Genomic DNA, 23,789 nt, shown 5'->3' on the forward strand with positions numbered 1-23,789 from the left:
TGGAATCCATAAATGTTTGAATTGCTAAGATAACTCATGTGGAATATTCTTCAACAGTCCTACTTCACTCTTTGCTCTATTCTTAACAGAAGTGTCCACAATAAGTGTTGAGCCATCCTTTAGAAGAGCATTCTCCCATAGTATTTAAAGAGTCAATTTTCCACAGCTTTAATTCACACCACGTTTTCAGTTGCACACTTATTATATAAACAAGTATCTAGCATAACCACTTTTTCTATTAAAAATTTCTTGAAAATTCTGTAATAAGCAATTTGTGATAGTGCCTGTATTAGGAAAGCTTACCATCTCCTTTTCAGTTGATGGTATCTAACAGCAAGATAAATCTGAGCATGATCACCATAATTAAGGACAATTGGTGAAGGAAAATGTGGATAGATGGCATCTTTATATTTTAGCACATTTTAGTTACTCATTTTAATCTTTTAAAATTTTGGTAGCTTTTGCTCTCCTTTGCCTAAAACAAAAGCATTAGTTTTTACATTATTCAACATTTGGTGACGGCGATAATAATAATGAAACTATGCAAGACATGCTTCAGAGTGTAGCGCAGTGGTGCTCAAAATATGGAGCTCAACTAGTCAGCCAAGCATTACTTAGGTTCTACTGTAGACCTACTGAATCAGAATCTCTACAGTGAGTCTGGGGCAGGGCCCTGGGATCTGTGTTTAATCAAGCCCTGAAGGTGATTTTGATGCATGCTAGAGTTTGAGGAACATTGTTGTGAAACACTGCTACATGAGGTCCTCAGACTGGCAGCATCAGCATCAGCATCACTGAGTGCAGTATCCTGGACTATTGGAACAAAACTTATGTTTTATAACATTACTGTGTTATCGGTTCACACGCTACATAATCACCTAAATAATATCTCACTAGTGGGGCGCCTCGGTGGCTCAGTTGGTTAAGCAACTGACTCTTGGTTTTGGCTCAGGTCATGATCTCAAGGTCCTGAAGTTGAGCCCTGAGTTGGGCTCTATGCTCAATGTGGAGTCTGCTTGTCCCCTTCCTCTGTTCTTTCCCCTGATCACTCTCTCTCTCTCTCATAAATAAGTAAAAAATTTAAAAAAAAATTCACTGGACAACTAACTCCAATATATTCTATGCATACCTCCTGTCCTAAAATCACTGATGTTCATCTACTGCAGACAAAAATGACTCTCTGAATTTGATGATTTTAAATCTAATCTTGCCATTCCACATATATATGGAAAATGAAACCTGGAGAGGACTTAAAATAATAATCCACTGGTAGACTATGTTCCTTTATCATCTCAGATGGTGTGTTGGAGCCTGTGCCAGTTCTTTCAGTGTTGGTGTATGGTATCTCCTCTACTGGCCTTGCCAAGTGCTAGATTATCCAGTTCTTTTAATCTTTTGGAGTAAAGGACTGACGGTTTTGTCAACATACAGCCAGGGAATTCATTACGCCTCCATCAGTTTGTATTGAGACTAGAATTAATTTATAAGATAATAAGCTGTGATGAAAGTAGCATTGATTAGGAGTCACAGGTCTGCTACTCAGTCCTGGTACATGCATAGATTGTGACTTTTATAGTTCACTGACTGCTCTGAGGCTTAGTTTATTGATATGAGAAATATGAAAGAAATGAATTAATAAGTTGAGGTTGTCTTGAATTCTAAGTCAATGATTCGGTAATCCCTTCAGTTACTTGGAAGACTGGAATGAGATCATCAGATGGATTTGCTCTGATGGGCAGAAAGAGTCAGGCAAGGAAAGGTTCAGCATGAAGAGGAAATCATTGGAGATACACTGTACAGGTAGTGCCAAGAGACAACACCAATCCCATCCCTGTCTTAGGGATGGCCAATAAGGCCACCAAGGCAAAATCCTTTCATGGACTCTTTTCTATAAGCATTATTGTTTGTGTACCTGGTACCACTTCCTTTTCGAATTTCAGGAATGTATGTGCTATCCGTTCACCATGATTCTTGGGTCCCTTAGTGGGATTCTTGTTCCCTCTCCCCCTTTCTGATAAGTGTTGGGCACAGGCAGTGCTGGGGACACTGACAGTAGCTATCCCCAGGCACAAAAGACTTCCCTGGCATGCTTCATTTAATAAAAATAGGTTTGGCATTAGCATAAAACCTTTCATCCTTGAATCTTAAATTATTTCACAAACACTTATTCTTATAGAATTCCTGCAGGGAACACATTATAGAGTCACAGATTCATGAAGACTTGGAGACGAAAGTAACTTCAGAGATCATTCACTTCAAGTCACTTCATTTTTCAGGGGAAAAAATTGAAATCCCACAAGGTGAAGTGACTTATCCAAGCAGTTATCTTCTTTAAAATGTGAATGCAGGAGTTAGGTAGATAACTCCAAGCCATAGAATGCATTTTAAAGTATTATGTAAATTAAACTTTACATTTTATTTACTAGCCTTGGGAGGAAATTCACTCTATCTTCTTGAAGGCTACCCTAGGGTGGAGAAGTGTATAGAGATGGGTTAATAAAAAGATTTGTCAGTAATGAGTGACAATTTAGTGTAGTATATGAGTGAGCAGAAGAAACAAAGTTACTTCTACCATTTAATTTGATGATGTAGAATGGGAAAATTTGCTAGGAATGAATCTTTCTTATCAAATCTGCCAAACTCTACTCCTATCTTTAATACCTAGATAGATCCAAAACCCTCTTACTACATTGGCACCCCATTTTCTCACCTCCATTTATTACTCATCTGCCTCTTCAAAGGATAAAGGGTTTCAGGGTGCCTGGCTGACTCAGTTAGTAGAGCATGCAACTCTTGCTTTTGGGGTTATAAATTGGAGTCCCACATTAGGTGTAGAGATTACCTAAAACATTTAAAATATTTATTTTTTTAAATGATTTTATTTATGTATTCATCAGAGACAGTGAAAGGCAGAGACATAGGCAGAGGGAGAAGCAGCTTTCCTGCAGGGAGCCTGATGCTGAACTCAATCCCAGGATCCTGGGATCATGACCTGAGCCAAAGGTAGATGCTCAACCACTGAGCCACTCAGGTGTCCCTAAAAATCTTTAAAAAAAAAATAAAATAAAGAATGAAGGAATTTGAAAAGAGAATAGGAGAATTGACCCAGAAAAAGATGTACTGATCTACAAGGAGGAGTGGTGGGAAGATCACCATGGATCCTTTGCACCTGTTCAGAGAAGGGAACATGACACAAAAGCTACTGAGATAATATTTATCCCATGAGTGCAAGGCATTTTCAAAGATTTAAAGCTGCCATTGGAGAGTTGACAGGCAGCAGAAAGATATGTGTACAGCAGATATGTTAAATCTGCTAAAGATATGTTAGCAGTAGAAAGATATGTGTACTTAACCCTACCACAAAGTTAATGAGACTAAATGCATAATAGTGGTGCAAATGAAATATTATGGGAGCACATGGAAGACATAAGAGTTTGAAATGGGTGGGTTTGGGAAGACTGGGGAAAGAATTCAAAGTGAAGCTACAAAGAATGCTTGGTAAAGATGAGATTGATAGGGAGGGAACATTCCAGATAAAAAGGAATATATTTTACCAGAAGCATCACATACTTTCTTTCCTGAAAGACAAAGACAAAGAGAATAGAGTCTCAGGAATGAATGACAATATTATGGTACAGCCAAAGGACTAGTTTGTGGGAAATAATGCCAGCAAATGAAGATATGAATAATGACTATTGGCAATGAGAAAGTTCTACTGGAGGGAACTTATTTGGAACATTTGGGGACAATTTACTGCTGGATGTATGACCAAAATGAAGAAAGGGGAAATAGGGTTATATAACAGAGAAAATGGAGAAATATTGAAAACAGGTAGTATTTTTTGGAAATATTGAGACAAGAAGTCTGCAGAGGCCCCGCTTCATGTTGTGTAATATAATTAACTAAGGACAGCATTGACAGAATGTTAGAAGACATATGGATTTGACCAGACCATAAAATGACTTTACCTCTCTAAATTCTCAGGGCTAGCTTTTTAAAGCCTTCTTTTCCAAAAGATATGATTGAATCTAGAAATGTATATCTCGAAGGATAATCCAATAGAAGAGATCAGATTGATGATCTAAGAAAATGAGGAAGAGTTAGGGTAATATGATAAATCTGAGTCGATGATGATAGTATTTTAAGATAAAGTTATATTTCCCCTTTGAAATCATAGTAGTTTAGAGCAAATAGTGACTTTAGGGAGTCTTATTGATATGCATAACAGTATAGATGAATCTCAAAATAATTATATTGGATGAAAGAAGCTAAATCTCCCATTCTCCATCAGAAAAGATTATATACTTTATGATTCCATTTATGTAAAACTCTAGAAAAAGCAAACTAATCTATAGGGACAGAAAACAGATATGCTTGGGGTTGCTTGGGGATGGGGACAGTGTAGGTTAGATTATTAAGGAGCATAATGAAACTTTTGGATGTTATGGATTACTTCACTCTCTTGATGTATAGTTTAACGAGAGTGTACACATGTCAAAAATTATCAAATTGTCCACTTTATACATGTGCATTTTCTGGTATGAAAATTATACTCCAATAAAGTAGTTTAAAGAACGTGATAATATGAATGACAGAAAATCTATTTGCACCCAGAATATACAGTAATTTGGCAAAACCTTCCTTGGATAGCACCTAAGAACATATGCCTATCTGACACAGGATATATCTTCTTCCTCTGGAACAGGGGAAATTACTAGTGATTTTTTAAAAAAGAAATATGACTTTTATATCTCTATAAAAATAGAGTATTTTTGCAATTCATTGGTAGAGAGGGAAGGCTCTGGACCTCTTTTTCAGGATGCCTGTTCTCTGATGCCAGCTATGGTTCTGACTTACTCTGTGATTTTGGAACTTAATCTCATTTTATGACATGCAAAATGGAAATTAAAATATCTATGCCATGCTTCACAGACTTTAAAAAAAAGATGAAATTATTTGGAAATGTTTAGAATATTTTTGTTAGTACTGTGCAAGCCTGTGGGGATACAAAGATAAATAGGATGTGCTCCTTTCTCTCTAGATGCTTGTATCTTTCTTTCTTCTATAGAGAAACGGACAGATAGATAGGTAAGTAAGTAGGTAGATATAGATGAAAATCAAGTGTAAGATATTCTAAATTTTATAATCATGTTGTGAACAGAATACAGAAGTATAGTAGAGGAGGAAGGATCTAAATACCTGAGGGTGGAGCAAGTAATATCTCAGTTGTTCTTGAAAAAATAGTTTAGCAGATAAAGGAGTATAAAGATCCCATTAAGAAACATGTGCAAAAGCTTACAGACATAAGGGGATATAGTACTCAGGGAATATCTTAAAATTCATTGTTTTTGGAGGGGAGGGCAAATATGAGAGGATTTTGAATGATGAATCTGAGGACAGTTTAGGGCAATATTGAGATGGGCCTTCCATGCTACCTTGAAGAATTTAGACCAAAGGGAACCAGTAGAGTTTCTAAGTATGAAAGTTTGTAATCAACATAAAAGTAGCATAAATACATTTTGCACTAGGCAGGTAAAAGGTAAGTTAATATGCTAAAAAAATCAGTAAAAAATAATTTATTGATTAAATATTTGACTTTTACGATGGATACTTTTGGAGTTTTATAAACAAAAAATGATAGAGGAGTGTCACAATTCATAATTTAATTTCCTGTTAAAATGTTTTTGTAATGTAAATCTAGATTCATTTTTAACAGCTAGTTAAGTCATTATTGTACTCCTTTATTTATTAATTTAAAGGTTTAATAGTAGTGAATTACTCTACATCAAAGACTATTTTCTTAGAAAAATATGGACTAAATTTATTTCCTCTTAGGAAATAAATACTTGTAAAATTTAAATGTCCTTGAGAAATGCAAGCACAATTTAAAAAGGAATGGTATTAATGACTTTTTAAAAAAGAAAATGGCTTATTAAAGCAAAGCAAAATAATTAATAGATCTTTTTCAATTGCACGCAGTAGTAACTGGATGAATGATGATCCTGATTAGATTCAGTATCTTTGCTTGGCCTTGAATTTTCCAGAGATTACTTATGGTAACAGTATTTATAACTATTTTCTTAGTTTCTTAAGTACACTGTTGTCATTTCAGTGTGGATTTTGGTGTTGGAAAGGACTGGATCTGTGCTAACAGATCATGAGAGATTCTTGCTCGGTAAGTTTAGGCAAATTATTGGACCTCTCTAATATTCAAATTCTCCATTGTCAAATGGGTATAATGATATTCAAATCATGCAGTTGTAATGTTTAGATAAAACAGTGATTCTGAAATACATGGCATGATGTTTGATATACAGTAAACCCTCAATAAAAATAAGATGTTGTTGTTTTGTTACCTAGACTTGGGACTGGCAGATCAATATGGGACCATTTTTTTGTGTGTGTGCAGCTCTATGGTGAGTGGAATAAAGTACCACACTGAAAATCAGGGAATCTAGCTCTTGCTACAGCTCTGACATTAGTGAACTATGTGGCTTTGAAGGTGTAGTATAGGATGTCTCTGACTTTTTTCATCTATAAGATGAGGGTGCTGGACCATCGCCTAGACTTAAACAATGCTTTTGAAGAATTTTAGAAAATCAGGGATTTCTTTCACTGATGCTCATTGAACTGGAGAAAAGAGAGGTGACATGACGAAATGGGATTCAACTATCCCTACCATTGCTTCAACATCTGAGCCAACTAATTTTTGGTTTTGGATCATCTAGAGGGATTTTGCTTAAACAGAGCATTCCACAGCTATGAAAGGTTGCAAACCATTGGATTTCTGAATTTCTAAGATTCCATTAGCTCTACATTTTGTAAAGGTGTTTGATCATTAACAAAGTCCGAAACTTTTCCTGAATGCAATCATACTAAAGATGAAAAAAATTGTATTTTCTTGTTAGGATAAAGAAATTAGTATGTAACAAATATAATGATTAACAGTCTTAAGTCAATTTAATCCTTGTAAAAATCTTATAAAAGAAGCATCATTATTCCATTTGAAAGACAAGGAAACCAATACCTGAGAAGTCTAAATCATACCATATATAGATAAATGATCAATTTGAAATTTATTCTCAAATTTATGCAACTCTAAGTATTATGCTCATTCCTTTGCAAATTAATAAATCTCTAATGAAAAAGTCAATAAGACAATAAGAAATATCCCAAGGTATCATTTGTTTTTTTTTTGTTTGTTGTTTTGTTTTTTATTTATGATAGTCACACACAGAGAGAGAGAGGCAGAGACACAGGCAGAGAGAGAAGCAGGCTCCATGCACTGGGAGCCCAATGTGGGATTCGATCCCGGGTCTCCAGGATAGCGCCCTGGGCCAAAGGCAGGCACCAAACCGCTGCGCCACCCAGGGATCCCCCAAAGTATCATTTGACCTACTTTTAAGAAGTCCACCTTGGGTCTTTGAATTATTTAACTGAACAACTTTTCTCTAAGCACTTATTCTGTGTCCAGTACCTAGAGCATAGGAAGATGAGTAGTACAGAGCTCCTGCCTTGTAAAGACTTATAAACTAGTCAGAAAGATAGATCCTTAATAGGGAGTGATTATAAGTGTGAACACAGGTATATGATCAAGTTTAGGTTTGTTGGGGGAAGGAAAAATCAAAGACATCATAAATACAGAAGTGAAATGTGGTTCATCTGCAAATACTAACAGTTCATTTTTCTAGATATATGTGAATAGGGTGAGTCTGGTCAAGTCCTGATACAGGTTGGGAGAAGGAACAGATAACTCTTAACATCAATTTCAGAAGGAGAAAGTAGTGGTGAGCAGAGAAGAGGCCACGTCAACAATTAACAAATTAAGTCCTTGATGAGTAGCCTGCCCATGATCTGTCACACCAGAGCAGCCAGGTCTTAGGGCCTCTATAAGCACGATCTGCATTCCTTTTTAAGGCTGCCAGCCACAATCACCCAAACTGGAATTCGTAGACATCAGGAAAAGACCAGGAGCAAACAAGCACTGAGGACATCTTCAACTGTAAAACAGTTGCAGCAAGAAGGACTGAAATTTTGATGCAAGGTACAGAATAGCAAACAAAAGAGTTGGTTTTGCTTCAGAGGTAAAAAAAAAAAAAAAGTGAAAAAAGTACAGGCTCAAGAGTAAGGTGAAGTAAGTGGAATTTTATGATGATGAAATTAATGTTTCCCCTGGCTGAATTACACTTACGTTTGATGCTGTCTCTTACCACCTTGTGCTTGCACAGAGTGATTTTTGTTTTTTAAGATTTTATTTTTATTTATTCATGAGTGAAAGGGGTGGGGGTGGGGGCAGAGGGAGAAGCAAGCTCCAGGCAGGGAGCCCGATGTGGGACTTGATCCCGGATCTCCAGGATAAGGCCCTGGGCTGAAGGCGGCGCTAAACCGCTGAGCCACCCGGGCTGCCCCAGAGTGATCTTTTCAACACAAATCCTTTCCATTTGGAGAAACTCTAGCACTGTCCTCCTTCTATCTGAATGGGTATGGGAAAAGAAGATTCAAATGATGGAAATAGTAATTGCCATCAAGTCTAAAATATAACTAAAGATTGAAAGTAAAATTAAGTATTACACCAGAAAAAATAAAATCATTTAAGATGCTCAATGAAGAGCATATTGCATCTCATGTTCCTTTTGAAGACTTGAATACCTACATGAAGATTCCTTAAAATGAAAACAAGCTCTGTACCTCTACAACAATTCGCTTCATATTAAGTATAATTTCAGCTATTTTTGTCTGGAATTGGTATGACAAAGAAGCTTATTTATCTTCTTTTCATTTGAGAAGCTGCTTCCTTCCTGGCAGTAATAAGGTTGGCATGGCTGATGCAGACCTGATTCAGATTTCTAATGCACACTCGGAGAGGGCTTCTCAAACTGCAGGATCCCTGGCTGTGGTCACCAGTTGGCATCATTCTATTTCTTAAAGGGGCACCTGCTTCCAGCATCAGGGGCCACTAGTGTGGCTGGACATGTGGTAAGGGTTTTCCAACAGAAGAGGGTCTTCTAGACAACCCTGGAATTTCTACTCTTCAAGAACTTGACATTATGACTATTTCCACTTCCGGTGTCATGGACGTAATCCAACCTTGTTGTCTCCTTTTCTCCTCCATGTCTTAGGTACCAGGCACCAAGCGCATCGGCTATAGGAACATGAGACACATTTGAGAGTAAGGTCAGCTGAAAAGAAAAATCATTGCAGTGGAGATGTAGAAACAAATAGCAAGCACAGTCTCTACCAGTTATCACAGGACCCAAAAGCAAACCACTTACTTTCAACCATGGTTTCCTCACTGTAATTCAAGTGATGCATTCGTGGATTTACCATAAAGGAAAAATAATTATGACAGGAGGTTTAGGACAGTGCTTCTGAGTCCCAGAGTCTCCGAGTCACTTATGCCACAACCTCACTGGATGTCTAAGGCAAATCCCTTTTAGTGTCTCTGAGCTTTATTTTCCTTGATGGTAAAGTGCAGACCAAGGAACTTCAATATTATTTCATCTTCTAAAATCTAGGATAGTATAGTTTTACTACTCTCTATCCTAAGAGATGTTTTAGCCATCATAGAAATAATGAATACAAAAGAGTTTACTCCTCAGAAAAAGACATTTCATATGTAGGGAATACCAATATATAGATATAGTAATACCTAGAACACAAGCTAGTTTCTCTATATCGGGGTTTTACTGTTTACTAATGTTATATTTAAATCACATTTTTGGTCTGTGATCTGTATTAATTCCAGTGGGTTTTTTAAGAGCTGAAATAACACAGTTATTCTGCGCAGGTATTCGCCAGTGATGACTTACAGTTAGGGGTTCATTTGGGAAATTGCCCAAAGATCCAGATCCTAAATTCCTGAGTTAAAGTTGACCAGTGTCGGTGTATGGCACCATCATTTTTTTTTCTTTATCTTAATGCATTATATTGATAGATGAAACAAATTTATAGTTAAACATAATAGCATAGCATCAGAGGATTTTTAGGTGTACAAAGTATCTCAAGGATACTTTATAGTTTCCAAAATACACTAAGATTCTATGGCACAGGGTAGAGGCTTCAATAGGATGATTGCCTCTGGAGTTGGGTCTGAAGCTGAGTTCCCACACCTTTCAGCTCAGAAGGCTTGTCTTGTATTTGTATGTTTATATATCTCAAGTCTTATTAAGGGTTCTTCTGTTTATTAACCCACCACTTATAATCAGTATGTCATTACATCTTCTAGATGTATTTCTAACCCAATTTTTGTCTTGGTAGGATTCTATTTGTTTCCTTTAAAACTCTTATGCCAAACACCGTTGTGCTAGTATTATCTTATTAGTAAATATTCCTGTGTTATCCAAGGTTTTCAAGTGCATTATTTTAGTTTAGTTTCCTTGCTTTGTTTGGGATTTATTTCTTTAGGCACAGAGTGCCTGATCATGGTCTGATGGTATGTGATGCGTCTCTTCAGATTGTTCCTGCTTATTGCACTCTTCTTATTAAGGCACTGTCATTCTTTTTCTTATACTTGATGTATTTTATTGATAGATAAAATGAATACATTGTGAGATAGTATATTATTATAGTTCTTTGGGTTATTAAATATTTCAATAATCATGTGGTTAAATCCTCATTTAGTAGTTGAATCTCTTCCTCTATGTCCTTTTAATTGGTCATATATTCCATATTCTGAATTTTTTGAAGTTTATTTATTTAAGTAATCTCTACACCCAATGTGGGGCTCGAACTCATGATTCCGAGATCAAGAGTCACATGCTCTTACAACTGAACCAGCTAGGCATCCCTACATTCTGATATTATTAAGAATTCTGTAAGGTTCTACAATTGGAAGCATCAATCCATGTTCATTTGGTTTTATAAAAGTTTATTCCTCAAAAACTAAATGTTGAATTATCGTATGACCTAGCAATTCCATTCTTAGGCGTATACCCCAAAGAATTAAATCAGAGACTCAAATATACTTGTACATTCATGTTCATAGGAGAATTACTCAAGACAGCCAAGAGGTGGAAAAACCCAATTGCTCATCAACAGATAAATGGTCAATAAACTGTAGTGTATGTGCATAATGTAATATTGTTAGCCATAAAAAAGAATGATGTTCTTAAATATGCCACAATTTGGATGAATATTGGAGATAATGTTATATATATATATTTGATATTTTATATATATAATATATGAAATAAGCCAGATACAAAAGGATAAATATTATATGACTTCACTTATATAAAATATTTGGATAGGCAAATTCATAGAGAGATATAGCAGAATATAAGATACCAGGGATGGAGGGAGAAGAGAATGGGAAATTATTTCTTGATGGTTATAGTTTCTTTTAGAGATGAGGAACAGTTTGGGAAATAAATGGCATGGTATTTGTACAACACTATGAATATAACTAATGCCACTGAATTGTATACTTAAAAGGGGTTAAATGGTAAATTTATGTAATGTATATCTTACCACAATAAAAATAATTTTAAAGTATACAATATGGCTTCCTGACTTTTTGGAATCTCTGTTATAATATTTTTAGGGCAGCAGCTAGCTTTAGCATTTGCTCCTAGACTATGCTGTGATTAGAGCTTTCTGAAGTAGGCATTTTGATCCAGAACTTAGAATATAATTTGCTTATACACAGATTTAATATACTCTAGAATGTTAAGTGTATGTTACTATGCAAACAAGTGCCTGCATAAGTAGATTTTCTACTAATAACCTCTTTGGAAATGCACCATGAGCAATTTCTTTTAGTGGCCATATTAGTGAAGTTCACCACATGCTGGGTTTAGAGTTTTCAATAGTAAGTCAAGGTACATGCAGATGAAATTACTATTATTAAGAATAAGTGGGCCAGGAAGAGCATAGTTAAAACAAATAATTATTGGAACATAGCTTATAAAGTTGAAAACAATCTGGAACTTTTAATCCTCAGTGATACCAACTTGGCAGATGGATGAGTGGATGTGCAATCATGTTAAGCATTGTGATGCACTTAAAATTTGGATATAGATTCTGGAAGAAATTAGATGTAAATATAACACTTAATTAAAATATGTATTAAATAGTAGTATAAATCACTAAGCTAATGAATATAGATTGTAAAATGTCTAAACTATTAGAGAAAATAAGATTGACCTCAGAAGAGTAGGGCCTGGTGGCAATAGGATACCTGTCTTTGCAATGTAGTTCTCTCCCTTCCTTCTATGAACAGGATCTCAGATCCCTGGTCACAGTCACCCAAATCTGAAGCAACAATCATGGGTCTGATAGTAGGCATCCTATCAAAACCAAGGTAGTCTGAATCTTTTCTTGCATTTTGTCTTATGAGGACAAGATGGAAAGGACTCTTTTTTTTTTTCCCTTTTCCCTCTTCATATTGTGAGTTATAAGATGAGCCTAAGGTATCAGTGTTTGAGTAGGAGCAACATGGAGGAGAGGCCTGGAAGAAAGATGCCAACAAAGGGAGCATGGTGAGCTTGGTAATAAAAATGTGGAGAGATCACCTGGCATTGGTTAAGCCCTGAGACCAGCTTCTATCAACACTGAGACCAGCTTCCCTTTTGCTGTTCTGTGTTTTTCTTGTTTCAGCCTATACATAAACACACATGTACAGTTTTTCCTTATGTTATTTTTAATTGTATACTTATCACTTGGAATAAAGAATCCTGACTAGAAGCTCAGGAAAAGAACAACTGAAGTAATAATAGTTCACATGATGAATTAATAAGCTAAAATAATTTACCAGGTCTAAATTTCATTATACTGAAAGGAATAAAAAAAAATACATCAGAAGCATTCAAAATAAATACAAAGGAATACATTTTCCTATTAGACAGACACCATTAGACTGGGTGAAAAAAAAGTCAGATAGAGAAACCCAGAATATAAACAAATAGACGAGGCAAACAATATTATTTAAGTGCTATTTTCAAGAAGCACATCCCAAACAAAATGATAGAGTTTTAAAATGCAGGATGGAAAAAAAATACCAAGTAAAAACTTATTTTAAAAACTACTCTATTAGTTTAGACCATATTAGTATTAATATATGACAATATTAGTATTAGATAATGTTAGTATAAGAAAATTAAAACAATGTGAAGATTTTTTTGGATAAAGAGGCCTATCTTATTATGACACAAGGTATATTTTAAGAACTTTCAGCCATCAGGAGTCTATTTTTCTCATCACGTAAGTTTAAAATATGCAAAGCAAACCGGAGGAAGCATGTAAGGTCTAGTATATAAAGACAGACGAAATGGGAGACGGTAACACTTCCTTTCAAAAATCATCAGATCGGGCAGTGTACCACAATGTGAACAAACATGACTCATGGGATGTAGTCATAAAATTTTGCATCCCATGGGCCTTTTGCATTTCTTCAGCGGGTCTATTTTCCCCCCTTTCCTAGCTCTGGTTACTGAGTAGCCCCATTATCTGCCCTAAAGAAAGAATTCCTGTTAATTTTGTCAAACACAGTCTCAATTCAGCCACTAAAGTGTTCAGTCCTATGTAATTGTTAAAAACTCTAATCTTGATTTAAGCACTCTTCTCCCTCTCCAAGCCAGGAGCTACTGCAGGCAAATATCTAAACAAAGGAAATTAGTTGTTTTTTTTTCCCTCTAGAATTTCTTTTACTCCTTCTCTCTTTCTGGCTAATTGATGCCTGTAATGAGCAGGGATAGGTGAATGACAGACTTGAGGGAGGGGATGCTGTCTTTCTGTAGATGCCTGGCTCATAGAAATTGCAAGTCTTGGGGCACCTGGGAGGCTCAGTCGTTGAGCGTCTGCCTTTGGCTCAAGACTGATCCCAGGGTTCTTGGATCAAGTCCAGCATCAGGCTCCCTGCAGGGGACCCTGCTTCTCCCTCTGCCTATGTCTCTGCCTCTCTATGTCTCTCATGAATAAATAAATAAAATCTTAAAAAAAAAAAAAGAAAGTGCAAATCTTTACCCAAGACTTTGGAAGAGCAATTTCCTACAAAACTTCAAATTACTATTTGGCTTCCGCAGAGGTGCCTTTAGCCAGTGTGTTGTACTCAAGCTTTCCAGGCTTGACCCAGACCCCAGTCCTGCTCCTGTCCTCAAACTGGAGTCCACAGGTTAAACTCCCCGTTTAGTGATGGGGGGCTGAGAAGTAGCACACTCCCTCCTCTTTCCTGTGGGAGTTAGAGGGGTTGTGACTCACAGTAGAGTGCAATCTAGAGAAATCCTCCACAACAATTCAACTCTTGACTCATTCGTTATATTCCAGATGTGTGTGAGGAGACTAAGAGTTGTCTAAAGATTCATAAATACTTACTTCAAAATTCTTCATCGTGGGTCTGCCACCTAACCTTGAGACATGAGTGTCAGCCCAAACTTAACATTTCGCTACCTTCTGAGATAAGTAGAGATGAAAACTATTTGAATAACTTATTCTCTCTCATCCTCTCAATTGGCTCTAAGAGAAACAGCTAGATCCTTAAGTGCATTTATTAAGAAATGAAATAAAAAATAAATATAGTAACACTTTAATTTGAGATATTAGAAAACAATTCCCAAAAGAGCATAGAGAGACCGAATGAACAATGATAAATTCAGGCTTCATAACACAGGCCATTTTTAAAAAGTATATGTGATTTGAAAAGCCATAAATTTTAAAAGGATTAACAAATAAAATATTTAAAAATCTAGCAAGTCTAATTAACATGAAAGAGAATTTACTAAAAATCAATATGAGGGGAAAGAAACAGATAAAAGTACAGATGCTAAGGAATGAAAAATAAGAAAATATCCTGTACACATTTGTAGCAACATATTTGAAAATCTAGATGAATTAGTCACTTTCTAGGAAGATAAGAGTGTTAAAAAAATGACTAAAGAACAAGCAAAATACCTTAAGATATCAACCAAAAAAAAAAAAAAACCAGAAAAAGAAAAATTAAGTAAAACAGTACTGCTTTAAATGACATCTGTTTAGCTTGTGAGTTTAATCAGATCATCCTATCAGACACTTAAGAGTTGTCTCTAATTTCTAGTATTTAAGTTGTTTCAGAGTAGAGAAAATGATTAAAGCTTTGTTACTTATCACAAGGCTGCTATAGTACTAGTCTAATAATGTAAGACTATTACATAAACCTAAGAATAGCTCAGCATTACATATGAACACGGATATAATTCTTTAAATCAGCAAATTAAGTCCTTTACTGTTTTTTTTTAATTTTTTTATTTATTTATGATAGTCACAGAGAGAGAGAGAGAGAGAGGCAGAGACACAGGCAGAGGGAGAAGCAGGCTCCATGCACCGGGAGCCCAATGTGGGATTCGATCCCGGGTCTCCAGGATCGCGCCCTGGGCCAAAGGCAGGCGCCAAACTGCTGCGCCACCCAGAGATCCCCCTTTACTGTTTTTAAAAGACTAATATAACACGGCCAGGTATATTTATCTCAGAACTGCAATGATTCCTTAATGATGAATCTCATTAAGGAATTATGTTTAGTTTGTAAAAGAAATGGTATTTCAAATAATTGGGGCGAAAGACTTGCTATTTAATAAATAGTGTGTAGCAATTAGATACCCATATGGGAAAGATTAATGTTATAATTCTACCACTCATCGTATACAAAAGGAAACTCCATATAAATCAAATACCTATATTTAGAAGTTCACAGAGTTTTTAGGGAAAAGAAAGTGAGAGAGTATGTCTTTATTCCCTTGAGATAGCACAAGGCCTCCTAATACGCTATAAGCTCAAAGGCCATGAAATAAAAGGTTGAGAAATCTAACTCCACAGACATTAATGCGTACTGTAGAATGCAAGATATCTTAAATAAGGTGAAAGGTCAAGCATCACATTGGAAGAAAACACCTGTAAAAGAAAATAACATATGAAAGATTACTAACCTTAGTATATTTTTTAAATGTTAACAATTTTAGGGATGCCTGCGTGACTCAGTCGATCAAGCATCTGCCTGTGGCTCAGGTCATGATCTCAGGGTCCCGCATCAGGCTCCCTTTTCCATGGGGAGCCTGCTTCTCTCTCTCTCTCTCTCTCTCTCTCTCTCTCTCTCTCTCTCTCTGAAAATCTTAAAAAAGAAATAAATGTTAACAATTTTTAGAAGGCAAGCAATCTATGACAAATAATTCATGGTAATTGATAGCAATTGCTAGTAAATATAAAAAGACATGTTCAGTGTCACAGTTAATCAAGAGAATACATATTAAAACAACATTGGTGTCCCATTTCCCGCTTGGTGGATGGGGGAGGCATATGAGATTAATGGTGAGATTTTGCAAAGGTGAAACTGGCACTTTTATTGGTGAGTATGCAAATTGGTGCAGTTTTCTGGAGAATCATTTGACTAGGTCTATTAAGTAAAAAAAAATTGCTTTTCCTTTGACTCAACAGTTTTATGTTAGGTATCTTTTCCACAGAATTACTTAGAAATGTGTGCAAAGATGGATGCACAGGAAAATTTATTTTGTCATTGTTAGTAATAGCAAAAATAAAAGAAAAATTGGACACAAACTATAATTTCCATCATTAAAGAATGGTTAACAAGTTTATGCTATTGATTTATTTAATGAGGCAATATACATAAAGCACTTAGAACAACATCTGGCACCTGATAAGCACCAGATATGTGTTAGCCTTATTATCCTCCCACCCTCACATTATAAGTTCTTTGAAAGCAGCATAGTTTTCTTTTTCACTCATTACTGTATCCCCTTCACCTAGAACAATGCCTGATATGTAGTGGTCTTCTTTTTAAAAAAAATTTTTTTTATTGGAGTTCAATTTGCCAACATATAGCATAACACCCAGTGCTGCTCATCCCGCCAAGTGCTCCCCTCAGTGCCCATCACCCAGTCACCTCAATCCCCCGCCCACCTCCCCTTCCACTATCCCTTGTTCATTTCCCAGAGTTATGTGTCTCTCATGTTTTGTCACCCTCACTGATATTTTCACTCATTTTCTCTCTTTTCCCTTTATTTCCTTTCACTAATTTTTATATTCCCCAAATGAACGTAGTGGTCTTCAATCAACATATTTAAAATGACTCGTGTGTGTGTGTGTGCGTGTGTGTGTGTATACACACACATATATAATGCTCTTTCTCTTTATCTATATATCTATATAAAATGCTCTTTCTCTGTGATTGCCCCTCTGCATCCATTTTCTGCCCTGCTCTGATTCCTAGGAAGCAGATTTGGGGTTCCTTTATCCGCTGGCTTTTAGTTTGTCGCAGCCCATGGAGGAACCAACAGAATTGGAGAGTGGAAGGACACTATGAATATTTCTCCCCTGGTACTTCTCTACCATACTCATGATTGCATGTCTTTAACTATGGCCAGATCTCTCACTGGTTAAGTCTGGACAAGCAACTCCCACTCCATCCTAACCACCATCCACTCATGGCCACAGTGTTCACTAGGTTCCAGTTAACAATGAAAATTCTCTTTCTGTTTTTTGCAGTCGTCAGGGTGGTAACTGCTTTCTTCTGCTGCTAAAATCTGGGTGCTTTACCATCCTGTGCTGATTCCCTTAACCCTACCCCCCTCCGCCCCGCCCACATCTCCTGTTTGGACCACAACTGCACGACATTGCTTAGCCACTTGGCAGCTATTAAATAGCTCATCCAGAGGGAAAACTGGATGCAGTGACATAAAAACAATTCCATAGTGGATATGTTAGACTTAAAGAGACCAAAAAAATGATACCCATATATGTATCATTTATCCACAGTTAAGATTTGCCATGTTTTGGTTTAACACTGTTTTCAACAGTTATATATTTCAAATCCATGGTATACTATAATAGAGGAAAGATTTGAATATATAATACACACCTGGACAATTCAATGGTTTAAAAAGAGCTTTAAGTTTCTAAATATATAAACTTTCTAAATATATAAATCTTAGTCAACTCATGCCATTCCAGCAACAGTGCTGGAATGATAATGCAACCTCTTCCTTAGGTTCCACACCCTCAGGCTGTGTCACAGAGAACAAGGATCCCCTAGCAATACCTACTGATCATTTGTAGCATCATTACCAAGTGTAATGCATGATATAGCACGATAGCGTCGTGTACTGTCATTCCTTGAAATATTATGGCACTTAGGTTTATAAAGTGATAACCAAAGACTGCAAAATCTTAAAAACTTTTGGTATTTTTTTTTAACTTTTGGTATTTTTAAGGGCCATATTTAAGTGTTACTGGTGTAAAACCTCAGGAGTTTCCCTAATGATATTCTAGACTGGCCTCTAACCCTGAAGGGCAAGGAGGGTCTTAGGAAAGAGGGAGACAGGTCATTCCAGATTGGAAGGTGGCAGATTCAGTAAGCAAGGTGCCTGATACCCAAGGCTTGCTTTGGGTGGCTGCAAGATGAGTGGATCTCTACAGGCACCCACCTGGATCTCAAAAATTTATAAGAAGACCTTAATTGGACTCAGCACATATTCAGTCTAGATCATCTAAAAACACCTTAATCTCAAGACTGTTCTTGCAACAGCCCCCACTGTGGGAATGGTGGGTAGAACATATGTACCAAGCATCAGGGTTATTGAGAAGCCTTCAGTTGCCCTGGTCAGCCTGTAGGTAACTAGTGATCATGTCCTCTTGATGGCTTTCCCAATAAATGTCTAGAAAATGATATTGAAACATTAAAGTATGAATCACAGCTACCTCTGGGCATGGAATTGGAATCAGTCTGGGCCTAGGGGAAATTTACCTGTTTTTTTTTTTTCCTCTAAGCTTCTGCATTATTGAAAGATAATGTTACAGTGAGCCTACACTACTTTTCTAATTATGTAAACAAATTTAAATAAAATTTGATATAAAAGAATGATAGGATCTTCTAGAATGGAATTCTGACAAAATTTTGGTAACTGCATGGAAGTGAAAAAGAAAAGAGAACAATGTGACTATACCCAGAGCCCTCTGTATCAATATTGAAAAGAACACATAAATAAGCAGGAGGGATTGACACAGAGAGGCCACCGGGATCACAAACCTGAGAGTGAGAACAGAAGTCCTGGAACAGAGCAGACAGGCCTGCAGCAATATGGTCAGGATAGCCTGAAGCCCAGACTGTCTTGAAATCTATGAGGAAAAAAAAAAATCCTCAAGACAATAAAACATATATATGTTTTTGCTAAGAACAGATGAGAACAAGCTGAAAAGAGAACAAATTGATTAGGGAAGATGCAGACTTATTAACCTGACAGAAATAATACTCATGGGCACCTGAGTGGCTCACAGGTTGAATGTCTGCCTTTGGCTCAGACGGTGACCCCCAGGGTCCTGGGATTGAATCCCGCATCGGGCTTCCCATGGGGAGCCTGCTTCTCCCTCTGCCTGTGTCTCTGACTCTCTCTATGTGTCTCTCTGTGAATAAATAAATAAAATCTTTTTTAAAAAAGAAATAATACACATGCTCAACTATTCATTTCTTTAACAAAGAGATGTGAAGAAAGGATGTCAGGGGGAAACTCAGTACAGGAGAGAAGATATGAAGTGACCACCTAGACCCTTAAATGGTATTCAGTTTTCAGACGTGAAAAGATTATATTTTAGCATGATAAAAGAATTTACAAATGTGATCAAGAACACACTGAATAGGAAGGGTTTAAGGAGTGAACTAATGTTCCAATGTTTCAAAAGAGGAGACAGATTCTGAAGACTCACGGAAACTCAATTCCTGTGTGTGTGTGTGTGTGTGTGTGTGTGTGAAATGATCTTTTCTTTAATTCTATCAGTATCTTCTGTGTGCAGAGACAGTGTTTGTTTTCTGGGGCTGTTATAACCACATTACCACAGACTGAGTAGCTTAAACAACAGAAATTTATTTCCTGCCAGTTCTGGAAGCTATCCGTCCAAGATCAAGGTGTCAATAAGGTTGGTTTCTTCTGACGGCCTCTCTCTCTCGGCTTGTAGATGGCTACCATCTTCTACCTTCACATGGTCTTCCTTCTGGGTGTGTCTGTGTCCTAATGACCTTTTTTCGTAGGGGCATATTTTTTTAAATATTTTTTAAAGATTTATTTATTTATTATAGACACAGAGAAATAGAGAGAGAGAGAGAGAGAGAGAGAGAGAGAGAAGATAGAGAGACAGGAGGAGGGAGAAGCAGGCTCCATGCCGGGAGCCTGACGCGGGACCCGATCCCGGGACTCCAGGATCGTGCCCTGGGCCAAAGGCAGGAGCCAAACTGCAGAGCCACCCAGGGATCCCTCGTAGGGACATATTGAATTAGCTCCCCTGCCCCAATACCTCATTTTATTTCTATGTGTCTCTATTTCTTTCTATGTGTCTCTATGTGTCTCCCTGTGAATAAATAAATAGTCACAGTTGAAGGGATTGTGGGTTGAGGTTTCAATATATGAAGTTTGGAGAGACAATTCAGCCCATAACTGAATTTTAACTGGAATTTAATTATTTCAGTATGTGTCTTATCATTGATATGATTATGTAAAGTTCTTACATGAGGGAATGCTAGTTGGATGGCTTTATATATCATGGCAACTTTAATCATCAAGGAGATCAAGTGTTTGTCGAGGGCAAATGAATGAATGAAAAGTACATATTGTGGGCCACCCAGGTGGCTCAGTGGTTTAGCACCACCGTCAGCCCAGGGCGTGATCCTGGAGACCCAGGATCGAGTCCCAGTCAGGCTCTCTGCATGGAGCCTGCTTCTCCCTCTGCCTGTGTCTCTGCCTCTCTCTCTGTGTGTCTCTCATGAATAAATAAATAAAATCTTTTTAAAAAAGGAAAAATACATATTGTGAAGCAATGCCTTTCTCATCTCTGGAAGCTTTCTAATTCAGACTGGAATATCATGTGTGAATATTGCTGCTGAAGGGAAAGAGAAGTTAGTAAACAGAAAGCTAGATGGCTTCTGTGAGAGCTCTGTGATAATAGTCAGTGAGGAGCAACTTGTACAAGTACACAGTTATGAGACCCTTCATGCACCTCACAGATTCTTTTCTTCTGTCAACAGAATGATGTCAACCCTAGTCCCATCAGCCAAATCTCCCATCAGGAACTGATATCAAGAAAGCAGAGAAGGCTGGTTTAGTGAGGTCCTGGCTCTTATGACCAGAAGACGTTGGACCAAGGTGGACGGTATTCCCTCTTAGAATGTAATCTCTTACTACCTCTGAAGCAGCTGTCCTTCAGAATAATCTCTGAAACTTTGCCTATTCCCATTGTGGCATTTAGTAGCTTTCTGAGTTCTGACTGTATATCAGACTTAGGGTATCCTTCTATAGACATGGCAGTTGGAGGATTTTGAACTTGGCAATTGGCTTGTCTCAGTTCTGGAACCTCTTGACAACCCTTCAAACCTCTTTAAACCATCTTTCCATTAGCATACTTGGTCCTTCCCACTGCTAATCAATTGTCAAGAACTAAAAGTCTTTACAATCCCAACAATGCCAGGGAGCTGATTTAAGCCTAAAATAGCCAACCCCATCTCGATCCCAATATGGTACTGGGGACTTCAGGCCTCTGAATTCCACAGCACTGAGTTCGTTACACGGAGGTGGGAGGCTGTTGCACTACATGAATTAGGAATTTATTTATATGGAGAAGTATGCTCAGAGATCCAAATCTCCAACTTCTAAATGAATTTTATGAACTTGCTTTCCAATAAGGACCATTTATAAAAGTGTTTTACTGAAGTTGTCACAATTTTTAAGAATCATTAAATCTTCTCATTTCAGTTCATTCCATAAATACACAGCAACAGGGAGAAGTGATCATCATCTTTCTAATTTCTTGAGACCTGTCCCAAGTGCGCCTTTATAGATAGATATTCCTCTCTTCTGGGCCTCAATCTGAAATGGAATAATGGTGATTGATGATACATAAAAACAAGAACTGCAACCATAGGCTCTTTCCAGATTTTCAAATTAAGAAGTACAAGCTCAATTTCTCAAATTATTTAAAATAAATACCAATAGATCAATGTTGGCAGTATTTACAATCTTTCTAACATGAAATATTTGTCAAGCAATAATGTTTACTAAAGAATCATTGCATCCATAAACTTCTCTAAACTGGTGAATGAAATTTGACTGATAAAATGAAATCAATTGGTCAACTGTTAATTAATTAGAAATTGTTATTTAAAAAAAATACGGTAATGTATAGGAATAGTGCAGAAGAACATACTTTGAAGTCACACAGACCAGAATTTTAATCCTAGCTCTTCTTTTTCTTTTTTTTTTTTTAAGATTTTATTTATGTATTCATGAGAGGCACAGAGTCAGAGACACAGGCAGAAGGAAAAGCAGGTTTTGTGCAGGGAGCCTGATGTGGTACTTGATCCTGGCTCTCCAGGATCAGGCCCTAGGCTGAAAGCGGCAGTAAACCTCTGAGCCACCCAGACTGCCCATAATCCTAGCTCTTCTACAGACTAGAAGCGTGAACTTGGGCCTAAGTTTATTTTCTAGAAGAGTTAATGAGATCTACCTTATTGGGATGAAATGGAATCATGTATTTTAAAAAGTCCGACATAGAGCCAGTCACACAGAAGCACCTTACAAATGGTACTTATTATTATTATTATTGTGCAGCCCAACTAAATTGCTATAAATACTAGAATGGATACAGAAGAGACATTTCATTTTATGAGTACATTATATTGTCACCCTCATAAAAAGGCAAATAACTGCAGTGCCTGCAGCACATTTTTCTGACTCATAATGTTTTCTCTATAGACCTCACTTTCCTTTCACTGACTTCTTGTGCTCTCTGCTTTTCCTTCAAGTGTACTGATGACCAAGAGCTTTATTTAGTGCCGTGCTCTTCATTTGATTAAAAGAAAATAAACAATCACAATGAGAAATTTTACATATGTTGTGAGTAAAAATATACTTTGAGAAATCCTTTTGGGTTAAAGATCCTTAAAGCAAGCCACTTCTAAGTGGAACAATGACAAATTCTGTAGCTGTTGCTCTTTCCTTCTCCCTGATTACTGTCGATAATGGTTAATAAGGATTTGAAAAGGAGCCACAATAGCTCTTAGAGTTTACTTGGTTCAAGTAATGCAATCATTTCTACACATTCTACAGAATTTTGTTTCTATATTCATGTTTTATTTACTTTCCTGATTCTGACACATGTCTTCTGGTAGACCGAGGATGTAAGTCAAAAGATTATGGTGACTTTGATTTGAGTTATTGTGTTTGTGTTTGTCATTCTCAAGGATCTCTTTAGCATGTTTTCAAGTACTGCGACAGTTCTTATACTTTTCCATTTCCTGCAGATATTTTAAACTTTTTATGGTAGTTCATTATAATATGATAATGATAATAAACATCACTATAATAATGTTACGGAAAAAAATGTTGCAGTTATTAAAATGTAAGGAAGATTTTATTCAAGAATAGTGCAGTAGGGATAGTGCAATAGGAAAGGACAGCAGTCTTAATTCCTAACATAGCCAAGATAGCCAGGGATTTATAGCCAACAAACAGAGTGAAGGGGTCTGTGGATGGAAAAGTACTCCAAGGAGACATTAAGGGTAGGGAGATTCTTGCTAAACTGACCTATGTGATTCCTGCTACAGACAGTTCAAGTGTTTATCCACTAAAGGTGGGAAATAAGGAACTGGATCAGATCCCAAAAGTGTGGGATTCATACTAAACTGAATCATAAGAATTTTCTTAGAACTTTTAGTTTTTTCTTGGATAGAGATGAAATCCATAAAAGCAAAGAGTGAGAATGGAGCCTAGTTAGACAACAAATGATAAATAACAAAATAAAAATGAAGACAATGTCTAGGGGATTTT

The sequence above is a fragment of the Nyctereutes procyonoides genome, unplaced genomic scaffold, assembly GCF_905146905.1.
Source record: "Nyctereutes procyonoides isolate TBG_1078 unplaced genomic scaffold, NYPRO_anot_genome, whole genome shotgun sequence".
Taxonomy (NCBI): domain Eukaryota; kingdom Metazoa; phylum Chordata; class Mammalia; order Carnivora; family Canidae; genus Nyctereutes; species Nyctereutes procyonoides.